The sequence below is a fragment of the Salvelinus namaycush genome, chromosome 19, assembly GCF_016432855.1.
Source record: "Salvelinus namaycush isolate Seneca chromosome 19, SaNama_1.0, whole genome shotgun sequence".
NCBI lineage: Eukaryota > Metazoa > Chordata > Actinopteri > Salmoniformes > Salmonidae > Salvelinus > Salvelinus namaycush.
Window position 1 is genome coordinate 4601682 of NC_052325.1, and position 12445 is coordinate 4614126.

Here is a 12445-nt window from a genome sequence, read left to right on the forward strand (position 1 = left end):
GACCTGAGCAGCCATCCATGGAGAACCACTCACCGATTACAGCTGGTGCCCGTAGTCTCTGAATGGATTCGATAGCTCTAAAATAAAGTCAACCTCAAAAATAACAATTCCAAAAAACGCAAATCATAAAACTCATTCATGTTTTTGTTGTTGTGCAGAGTGTTTATCTTTTGGCCTGTACGTCTCCAATACTATGGTTGATAACAATGTGATCTATGAACACTTGAGGGCAGTGCAATACTGAATAAAAGTATTATACACAGAACTGTTCAATCTCAACCTGTATAATATCCCAGGCCATCACACATTCAGTGAGAGAACATGACATGTACAGTACCTAATGCTCAGCAAGTATACTGAATTTCCATTCAAATGAAAATGGCCATTGACATAATACTATATGTCAGATGCATAGGGGCCTACTGTAAAATGCATTGTGTTGAATTTAGATTAGTTTAGATTAGTTGTTCAAACAATGATCAAACTATTTCTGATCAATTCTGTCTTCTTTAGAATGTGCAAGATAGACTTGCATGTAATGTTCAGATCCGACCAGGCCTATGTTAACGTTTCTCCACAAATAACAGTTGAAGTAAGATGAACACATACATTTTAGCCTTTGTCCTATAGATGATGAATGTTAAACTACCTACAGTACCTCTCTACATCTGTCAATGTTGGTCATTTATGCGGTCTCAACATTGTTACGATACATTTCTAGAAAAGCAGCTGTGTGTATTATAAGTAAATAAACTCGATGGAAATGTGCAAAAAAAAATCTAAAATAAAATTACATTTTGACTATTTATTTCAAGATTTGGTTTACTGAAGATCACACAATGTAAATTATTATGACTTCAGATGTTTTGATATTAATCAAAGAAAGCAAAGCTACATATCAGTTTCCAAAAATAAATAGGCAGTGATGGTGTTATTGAGTAATGTACATCGGAATTATGCCTACAGTCTCTCTCTCTCGCTCACTCCCTCTCCTCTCTCTCCCTAGCTCTGCTGTGTTAATTGGCTGTAGGCCTAACTGATATAAAAAGGCCCTGGGGGCAACCACAAACAAGGAAAATATGTGAGGTGTCTTACCTTGTCCTTTACCCTGACCTGGTTTTCTCTCGTAGCCTGTCAACTCTCATGTGACACCTGTGCAGGGCAGGACAGTGTCAGGGGCAGGGCAACTCTAGCTCCACACCCTCCCATTGGGAGAATCCCTTTGATACCGCCCCCCACTGCCCACTCACACACACTGGCTCAACACTAGCCTCCCCTGTCAGCAGTATCTGTCCTTGAGCAAGGCACCTAACCCTAATTGCTCCTGTAAGTTGGTCTGGATAAGACTGTCTGCTAAATAATGTAAAAACGTAGGAGTGAGTAAGGCGACAGTCATATTGCTCACCGAACGGTGTGTGTGCATGTGTATCCTGGATACAGTCGAATGTTTACCGCTTTTTGTATTCTTGATTAATTATAATCTTCGTCTTGTCATGTGTACAATAACCCATTGACTCTAAATCATTACTGTCAAAGTCCTGTGGAAATGTCCAACTTATTTTCCAAAGGACTTTGTACACCCACACATACATCTTTTCATTACATAAAAAGGATGGAGTAGAGAGACAGAGAGAGAGAGAATTTTTTTTATTGACAGAGAGCGAGAGAGAGAGAGATAGATAGATAGAGAGTGAATTCAATAAATGTCACAGCGTCTGAACTTGCCACGAACGTAACAAAATGCCATGAAACGTTGTTCAAGCGTTCTAAAACAGACGTGGGTGCAGTGGTGCTAAATTAGATTTTGTCTCTCTATTCCATTACTACTTTGGAATTTGATTTACTCCTAGTAAATTTATCTGCTGCAGTAACAGAGCTAGGCCTCTTAAAACAGCTCTTTGTAGTGTTTTATTTGGTTTAAACTCAAAGACTGAAGGTGCAGGCCAGGGGCTTGAGTTGAGGCTGAGACTGGGACTGGAGACTGGAGACCCTTCCAAGGGCCATGGGGAGGTGGCTCTGTTACCTACTCTAAGTGAAGTGTGAATTGTGTTAATCCACAGCTGGCTCTGATGCCTATCACTGTGTCTATCTCACTCCCACTCCTCAGACTTGTTAGTAGAGGACGGGAGAAAACCTCTACCACATGCTGCTTCTCCCTCAGGCTACGGCTCGGCTAGCCCAGAACATGTGTGTTGGATTGTTAGGGTGTTATCCTGCCCTGGCTAGCATTCACTACTCTTTTTATATCTAAGGCTCTCTTTTTCTCATTCTGAGACTAAATAAATTACATAGGTGTGTAGTCTCAGGTGTTTGGGTCTCACTGTTTCGTTCCACCTTGCATTGAGGCCATAACGCTGGCTGCTGATCCCAGTCCTTAGCACAGGGAGGAGCAACCTGTATGTTTGGGCTCCCGAGTGGCGCAGTGGTCTAAGACACTGCATCTCAGTACAAGTGGTGTCACTGCAGTACCTGGTTCAAATCCAGGCTGTTTCACATCTGGCCGTGATGGAGAGTCCCATAGGGCGGCGAGCAATTGGCCGGGGTAGACCGTCATTGTAAATAAGAATATGTTCTTAACTGACTTGCCTAGGTAAATAAAGCTTACAAAAAAAATGTGTGGCAGAGTTGCCACCCAACAGATTATGAACTGAACTTGTTGCTTACTACACTGAACAAAAATATCACGCGTTTGTTAACATCCCTGTTAGTGAGCATTTCTCCTTTGCTAAGATAATCCATCCACCTGACAGGTGTGGCATATCAAGAAGCTGAACAGCATGATAATTACACAGGTGCACCTTGTGCTGGGGACAATAAAAGGCCACTCTAAAATGTGCAGTTTTGTCACACAACACAATGCCACAGATGTCTCAAGTTTTCATGGAGCGGACAATTTCTATTTGTATTTGTATTTATTAGTGATCCCCATTAGCTGCTCTTCCTGCAGCAGCTACTCTTCCTGCGGTCCGAAAACATTAAGGCACTTACATTACATATAAAACAAAAGATAAAACCGTACATCATATAACATGATTACACTATAATGCAAAATGTATAATACCACCATACAACAATCTTACAATGTATGTGTTTGTGTTTGTGTTTGTAGAGTGAGTGTGCTAGCGCTTGTGTGCGTATGCGTGTGTCTGTACCTTTGTGTGTGTCTCTTCACAGTCCCCGCTGTTCCATAAAGTGTATTTTTACTTGTTTTCTTATCTGATTCTACTGCTTGCATCATTTACCTGATGTAGAATAGAGTTCCATGTAGTCATGGCTCTATGTAGTAATGTGTGCCTCCCATAGTCTGTTTTGGACTTGGGGATTGTGAAGAGACCTCTGGTGGCTTGTCTTGTGGGGTATGCATGGGTGTCTGAGCTGTGAGCTAGTAGTTTAAACAGACGACTCGGTACATTCAGCTTGCCAACACTTCTGACAAAAACAAGTAGTGATGAAGTCAATCTCTCTTCCACTTTGAGCCATGAGAGATTGACATGCATATCATTAATGTTAGCTCCCTGTGTACTTTTAAGGGCCAGCCATGCTGCCATGTTCTGAGCCAATTGTAATTTTCCTAAGTCCCTCTTTGTGGCGCCTGACCACTCTACTGAACAGTAGTCCAGGTGCGACAAAACTAGGGCCTGTAGGACCTGCCTTGTTGATAGTGTTGTTAAGAAAACAGAGCAGCGCTTTATTATGGACAGACTTCTCCCCATCTTAGCTGCTGTTGTATCAATATGTTTTGACCATGACAGTTTACAGTCCAGAGTTACTCCAAGTCGTTTAGTCAACTCAAATTGCCCAATTTCCACATTATTCATAAAAATATTTAGTTGAGGTTGAGGGTTTAGTGAATGATGTGTCCCAAATACAATGTTTCTAGTTTCTGAAATATTTAAGACTAACTTATTCCTTGCCACCCATTCTGAAACTAACTGCAACTCTTTGTTAAGTGTTGCTGTCATTTCAGTTGCTGTAGTAGCTGACGTGTATAATGTTGAGTCACCCGCATACATAGACACACTGGCTTAACTCAAAGCCAGTGGCATGTCGTTAGTAAAGATTGAAAAAAGGAAGGGCCTAAACAGCTTCCCTGGGGAATTCCTGATTAGTTTTTTTATTTAACTATTCAAGTCAGTAAAGAACAAATTCTTATTTACAATGATGGCCTACACCGGCCAAACCCTAACCCAGATGTCCCTGGGCCAATTGTGAGCCGCCCTATGGGCCTCCCAATCTCGGCCGGATGTGATACAGCCTGGAATCGAACCAGGGTCGGTAGTGATGCCTCTAGCACTGAGATGCAGTGCCTTAGATCACTGCACCACTCAGGAGTCCATAAATGATTCTACCTGGATTATGTTGGAGAGGCTTCCATTAAAGAACACCCTCTGTGTTCTGTTAGACAAGTAACTATTTATCCACAATATAGCAGGGGGTGTAAAGCCATAATACATACATTTTTCCAGCAGCAGACGTTGATCGATAATGTCAAAAGCTGCACTGAAATCTAAGAAAACAGCCCCTACAATCTTTTTATCATCAATTTCTCTCAGCCAAAAAAGTAGTTATTTGTGTACGTGCTGTGCTTGTTGAATATCCTTCCCTATGAGCGTGCTGAATGTCTGTTGTCAATTTGTTTACTGTAGAATAACATTGTAGTATCTGGTCAAACACACATTTACGGAATTCAAAAGTACTTATCTTTCATAATTTGGTCAGATATACTTGGATGTGTAGTGTCAGCGTTTGTTGCTGGCATGTCATGCCTAAATTTGCTAATCTTGCCATTGAAATAAATCCTTACAGTAGTTGCCAATATCAGTGGGTTTTGTGATGAATGAGCCATCTGATTCAATGAATGATGGAGCCGAGTTTGCCTTTTCTCCCAAAATTAAATGTAAGGTGCTACAAAGCTTTTTACTATCATTCCTTATATAATTTATTTCTGTTTCATAGTATAGTTTATTTTTATTTAGTTTAGTCACATGATTTCTCAATTTGCAGTACGTTTGCCAATCGGTTGGGCTGCCAGACATACTTTCCATACTTCTTGCCTCATCCCTCTCAACCATACCATTTTTCAATTCCTCATCAATCAAAGGGGTTTTATCAGCTTTTACAGTCATTTTCTTAATGGGTGCATGCTTATTAGTAACTGGAATAAACAATTTCATAAATGTGTCAAGTGCAGTGTCTGGTTGCTCCTCATTACACACTACAGACCAGCAAATATTCTTTACATCATCAACATAAGAATCACTACAAAACTTATTGTATGACCTCTTATACGCTATATTAGAACTTCGGTTTTCCTAGATATGGCTACTAAATTGTGATCAGTACGTCCTATAGATTTGGATACTGCTTTAAAGCAAATTTCTATAGCATTAGTAAAGATGTGATCAATACATGTTGATGATTTCATTCCTGAGCTGTTTGTAACTAACCTGGTAGGTTAACTGACAACCTGAACCAGGTTGCAGGCACTGGTTACAGTTTGAAGTTTGAGTGGGCAGCTTGATGAAAGCCAGTCAATATTTTAATCACCCAGAAAATAAACGTCTCTGTTGATTTCACATACATTATCCAGCCTTTCACACATATTATCCAGATACTGACTGTTAGCACTTGGTGGTCTATAGTAGCTTCCCACAAGAATGGGCTTTAGGTGAGGCAGATGAACTCATAGCCATATTACTTCAACAGTATTTAACATGAGATCCTCTCTAAGCTTTACAGGAATGTGGTTCTGAAAATAGAGCGCAACACCACCCTCGTTGGCATTTCTGTCTTTTCGGTAGATGTTATAACCATGTATTGCTACCACTGTATCATCAAAGGTATCATCTAAATGAGTTTCAGAGATAGTCAGAATATGAATGTAATCTGTTACAAGCAAGTTATTGACTTCATTAACCTTATTTCTTAGGCTACATATGTTAATATGGCTATTTTTAACACTTTTCTGGGTTGCTGTTATGCTGGTGAATGAGGACCCAAAAGCGACTTAATAGAAACAGAGTCTTTATTCCAGTCTTAACAAAACACGATACTCCTGGATATTATCTTAGGTAAATCCAAAACAGGAAAACTGAAATCCTCTCGTCAGTAGAGAGGAACGACTGGAGACGCGACCACAGACTGCAGGTCGCTTCGGGAAGGCACAGGCCGTAGCTGACATAGACACCTGCTCACACGCAGCATCTGAAGAAGGCAAAAACACGACAGGGCGGAACAAGGACACAGAACAGCAAACATCAAACAAGGATCCGACAAGGACAGAAGCGGAAAACAGAGGGAGAAATAGGGACTCTAATCAGAGGGCAAAATAGGGGACAGGTGTGAAAGAGTAAATGAGGTAGTTAGGAGAATGAGGAACAGCTGGGAGCAGGAACGGAACGATAGAGAGAGAGAGCGAGAGAGGGAGAGAGGGAGGGGGAGAGAGAGGGATAGAAAGAGGAAAAGAACCTAATAAGACCAGCAGAGGGAAACGAATAGAAGGGAAGCACAGGGACAAGACATGATAATCAAAGACAAAACATGACAGTTGCTTGATTGTTTTTAATGATTTACTGGGAAGCTTATCAGATGTAGACTTGCTCATGTTATTTATATTGGAGCTGATAGTGCGCGGTGAGCTGCACACAGTGGACTTCCGACGTCCAAACACACTAAGACAGTCGTGAACAGGGCACGACAAAGCCTATTCCCCCTCAGGAGACTGAAAAGATTTGGCATGGGTCCTCAGATCCTCAAAAGGTTCTACAGCTGCACCATCGAGAGCATCCTGACTGGTTGCATCACTGCCTGGTATGGCAACTGCTCGGCCTCCGACCGCAAGGCACTACAGAGGGTAATGTGTACGGCCCAGTACATCACTGGGGCCAAGCTTCCTGCAATCCAGGACCTCTATATCAGGCAGTGTCAGAGGAAGGCCCTAAAAATTGTCAAAGACTCCAGCCACCCAAGTCATAGACTGAGACAAAACAGAGGACAAAGGCGTAGGTACCTCCGGATCCGATCTCGAATTGGAAGCCCCTAAGGAAGAAGGCGCCGAAACCTCTGTATTCAGGGCTGCAAAGCCATTTCTGGTCTATGTCTGATCCGGGCTTAACATCTCCAAGGAGGCACCTGTTACCAGAGGACGCTTTCTTTGACTTCCACAGCAAATTACATATCTCCATGGCTGGTTTGTTGAGTCGAGAACAGGAACATCCCCCAAATCATCCAGCAGCATCCTACTACCTCCATTCTCCAGGGAAGGTGGAGACCCTTTCGGGAAGGGATCCCTGCAGAGTACCAGCCAGTCGGCTGTGGAGAGCTGAAACGGCGGCGACACTTCCACCAGACCAGAGCGGCGTCCGGCTACTGGGGTAGAAGAAAAATAAAAAGTAGGCAGGCGTGGATTTCCCAGTAGCTTGTGTAGGTTTGCTACTTGTTTGCTAAGAGTAGCCACTTCACCCCTGTAGTCCTCTACAAGCAAATAGTTGCTACATTAATAGTACGGGCGGTCCACATTGTCCCGGAATGAAGAAAAGTAAACACAGCTCCTGCAGTGTTGAAAATGTTCAATAGCGACCTGCATTTGAGACTGCCGAGCCAGCTAGGCTAGCTGGGTTTCCATGTCTCTCTCTTTACATGGAATCTAGTGTTCACAGCAACTGAGCCCAACTGAGCCGCGGGATTCCCCCCCCTCCAAAAAAAAGTATATAAAATCTTTACAAAAACAATAAACCGAGGTCTCTCGTTCAGCGTTCAGCGTTAAACAACATACAGTACCAGTCAAAAGTTTGGACACACCTACTCATTCAAAGGTTTTTATTTATTTTTACTATTTCTACATTGTAGAATAATAGTAAAGACATCAAAACTATGAAATAACACATATGGAATCATATAGTAACCAAAAAAGTGTTAAACATATCAAAACATATTTTAGATTTTAGATTCTTCAAAGTAACCACCCTTTGCCTTGATGACAGCTTTGCACACTTCTGGCATGCTCTCAAACAGTTTCACCTGGAGATACTTTTTCAACAGTCTTGAAGAATTCCCACATATGCTGCTTTTCCTTCACGCTGCGGTCCAACTCAACCCAAACCATCTCAATTGGGTGGAGGTCGGGTGATTGTGGAGGCCAGGTCATCTGATGCAGCACTCCATCACTCTCCTTCTTGGTCAAATAGCCCTTACACAGCCTGGAGGAGTGTTGGGTCATTGTCCTGTTGAAAAACAAATGATAGTCACACTAAGTGCAAACCAGATGGGATGGCTTATCGCTGCGGAATGCTGTGGTAGCCATGCTGCTTAGGTGTGCCTTGAATTCTAAATAAATCACAGACAGTGTCACCGGCAAAGCACCCCCACACCATTACACCATCACACCTCCTACTCTATGCTTCACGGTGGGAACCACACATGCGGAGATCATCCGTTTACCTACTCGTCTCACAAAGACACGGCGGTTGGATCAAAAAATCTCACATTTGGACTCATCAGACCAAAGGACAGATTTCCACCGGTCTAATGTCCATTGCTCGTGTTTCTTGGCTCATGCAAATCTATTCTTCTTATTGGTGTCCTTTAGTAGTGGTTTCTTTGCAGCAATTCGACCATGAAGGCCTGATTCACGCAGTCTCCTCTGAACAGTTGATGTTGAGATGTGTTACTTGAACTCTGTGAAGTGTTTATTTGGGCTGAAATTTCTGAGGCTGGCAACTCTAATGAACTTATCTTCTGCAGCAGAGGTAACTCTGGGTCTTCCTTTCCTGTGGTGGTTCTCATGAGAGCCAGTTTCATCATAGGGCCTGATGGTTTTTGCGACCGCACTTGAAGACTGCACTTAAAATGTTCCGTATTGACTGACCTTCATGTCTTAAAGTAATGTTCGACTATCATTTCTCTTTGCTTATTTCAGCTGTTCTTTTCATAATATAATATATTTATATAGTCTTTTTTACCCCTTTTTCTCTCCAATTTCGTAGTATCCAATTGGTAGTTACAGTCTTGTCTCATCCCTGCAACTCCTGTACGGACTCAGGAGAGGCGAAGGTTGAGAGCCGTGCATCCTCCGGAACACAACCCAACCAAGCCGCACTGCTTCTTGACACAATGCCCACTTAACCCGGAAGCCAGCCACACCAATGTGTCGGAGGAAACACCGTACACCTGGCGACCATGTCAGCGTGCACTGCGCCTGGCCCGCCACAGGAGTTGCTAGTGCACAATGGGACAAGGACATCCCTGCTAGCCAAACCCTCCCTAAACCGGACGACGCTGGGCCAATTGTGCACCGCCCCATGGGTCTCCCGGTTGCGGGCCGGCTGCGACAGAGCCTGGACTCGAACCCAGAATCTCTAGTGGCACAGCTAATACTGCCTCCCGGGAGGCCAAGTGGCGCCCTCGGGAGGCCGAGTGGTCTAGCCCTATTTGGTAAAAGACCCTAATTGGGCTTTTACCAAATAGGGCTATCTTCTGTATACCACCCCTACCTTGTCACAACACAACTGATTGGCTCAAACGCATTAAGAAGGAAAGAAATTCCATAAATTAACTTTTAATAAGCCACACCTGTTAATTGAAATGCATTCCAGGTGACTACCTCATGAAGCTGGTTGAGAGAATGCCAAGAGTTTGCAAAGCTGTCATCAAGGCAAAGGGTGGCTGCTTTGAAGAATCTCAAATATAAAATATTTATTGATTTGTTTAACACTTTTTTGGTTACTACATGATTCCATATGTGTTATTTCATAGTTTTAATATCTTCACTATTATTCTACAATGTAGAAAATAGTAAAAATAAAGAAAAACCCTTGAATGAGTAGGTGTGTCCAAACTTTTGACTGGTACTGTACATCACACTCAATTGGCATGGTGACTGCAGGAATGTCCACCAGAGCTATTGCCAGAGAATTGTTCATTTCTCTACCATAAGCCGCCTCCAATGTTGTTTTAGAGAATTTGGCAGTACGTCCAATCGGCCTCACAACTGCAGACCACGTGTAACCATGCCAGCCCAGGACCTCCACACCTCGCTTCTTCACCTGCGGGTTCGTCTGAGACCAGTCCCCTAGACAGCTGATGAAACTGTGGGTTTGCACAACCAAAGAATTTCTGCACAAACTGTCAGAAACCGTCTCAGGGAAGCTCATCTGCGTACTTTATCGTCTTCACCAGGGTCTTCACCTGACTGCAGTTCTGCGTCATAACCGACTTAAGTGGGCAAATGCACAACTTCAAGGGCCACTGGCACGCTGGAGGAGTGAATCCCGCTTTCAACTGTACTGGGCAGATGGCAGACATTGTGTGGGCGAGCGGTTTGCTGATGTCAACGTTGTGAACAATACCCCATCGTAGCTGTGGGGTTATGGTATGGGCAGGCATAAGCTATGGACAACAAACACAATTGCACTTTATTGATGGCAATTTGAATGCACAGAGATACCGTGACGAGATCCTGGCCCATTGTTATGCAATGTTATGCAATTCATCCCCCAACATCATGTTTCAGCATGATAATGCACGGCCCCATTTCGCAAGAATCTGTACACAATTCCTGGAAGCTGAAAATGTCCCAGTTCTTCCATGGCCTGCATACTCATCAGACATGTCACCCATTGAGCATGTTTGGGATGCTCTGGATCGTGTTCCAGTTCCTGCCAATATCCAGCAACTTCGCACAGCCATTAAAGTGGTGTGGAACAACATTCACAGGCCACAATCAGCAGCCTGATCAACTCTATGCGAAGGAGATGTGCCGCACTCCATGAGGCAAATGGTAGTTACACCAGATACTGACTGGTTTTCTGATCCATTTTCTGCCCCAACCTTTAAGGTATCAGTGACCAACAGATGCATATCTTTAGTACCAGTCATATGGATTAGGGCCTAATTAATTTATTTCCATTTTTGTTTATATTTTTGTTCAGTGTAAATTGTGAGGGGAAAAGTTTGAACAAATGATGGTGAAATTGCAGGACAATAAAAGTTCCTACAAGTTTTACTTTAATAAAGTAAATCAAATGGGATTCCTGTTTTCAGAAGGCATCAATCAAAACAAACACGTTATACAGAAATCCACAATGCATTGACAAAAGGTGTAATGCATCTGTTACACAGGCACAGATATACAGTATGTGTTGTTTCTCTTTTTTCTACTGTGAACAGTAGCGTGAAGAAACCCTAATATGAACACATGAATGGCTGTTCATGTAATGTAGTGGATGAGTGACGGATGTCTCCAGTGTTTGACATTTGGGAGCAACTGGGAGCGAAACTCACATTTTAACTGACAATGAGCCTTCATGATTCAATTAATTCTCTACTGTATTATCAGGCCTCTCATCTACAGTATGTCTTACTGCAGGGGAGACTTTATACTGCTCCCTAAGCTGTCACCATTTTTTAAGGTTGGTTCAGGTTGGTTTCAGGATTCTTTTCATGTTCTTGTGCTGAGAAAGGTTCATCAGTGGTGTTCAGCACTATGGACAGCTCTCATGTGGGACAAGGGGAAACAAAAAAATTGCTCTGGCCAAAAGTAGTACAGCATACAGTATTTCGTAGTGTGTGTGTGTGTGTATCTGTGTGTGTTTGTGTGTGTGTGTGTGTGTGTTTTCTCAGGACTGTCTGTCTGGTCAGTTTGTGTCCTGTGTGTTAATGCCGTCTGTGGAGGCTTCCCTGTTACTTCGGGTAGTTTTACACGAGAGCCAGAAGACCACAGTCAGGGCCAGAATCTCTCTACCCCACCACTCCAGTCTCTATACTGGATATACAGTGCTTTCGGAAAGTTTTCAAACCCCTTAACTTTTTCCACATTTTGTTACGTTACAGCTTTATTTTACAATTGATTCAATTATTTTTTCCGCTCTTCAATCTACACATAATATCCCATAATGACAATGCAAAAACAGGTTTTTAGAAATGTTGACTAATTTATTACAAATAAAAAACTGAAATACCACATTTACATAAGAATTCAGACCCTTAACTCAGTACTTTGTTGAAGCACCTTTGGCAGTGCTTACAGCCTCAAGTCTTCTTGAGTATGACGCTACAAGCTTGGCACAACTGTATTTGGGGAGTTTCTCACATTTTTCTGAGCACATCCTCTCAAGCTCTGTCAGGTTGGATGGGGAGTATCGCTGCACAGCTATTTTCAGGTCTCTCCAGAGATGTTCGATCGAGTTCAAGTCCGGGCTCTGGCTGGGCTACTCAAGGACATTCAGAGACTTGTCCCGAAGCCACTCCTGCGTTGTCTTGGCTGTGTGCTTAGGGTCGTTGCCCTGTTGGAATGTGAACCTTTGCCCCAGTCTGAGGTCCTGAGCACTCTGGAGTAGGTTTTCATCAACGATCTCACTGTACATTGCTCCGTTCATCTTTGCCTCGATCCTGACTAGTCTCCCAGTCCCTGCCGCTGAAAAACATCCCCTCAGCATGATGCTGCCAC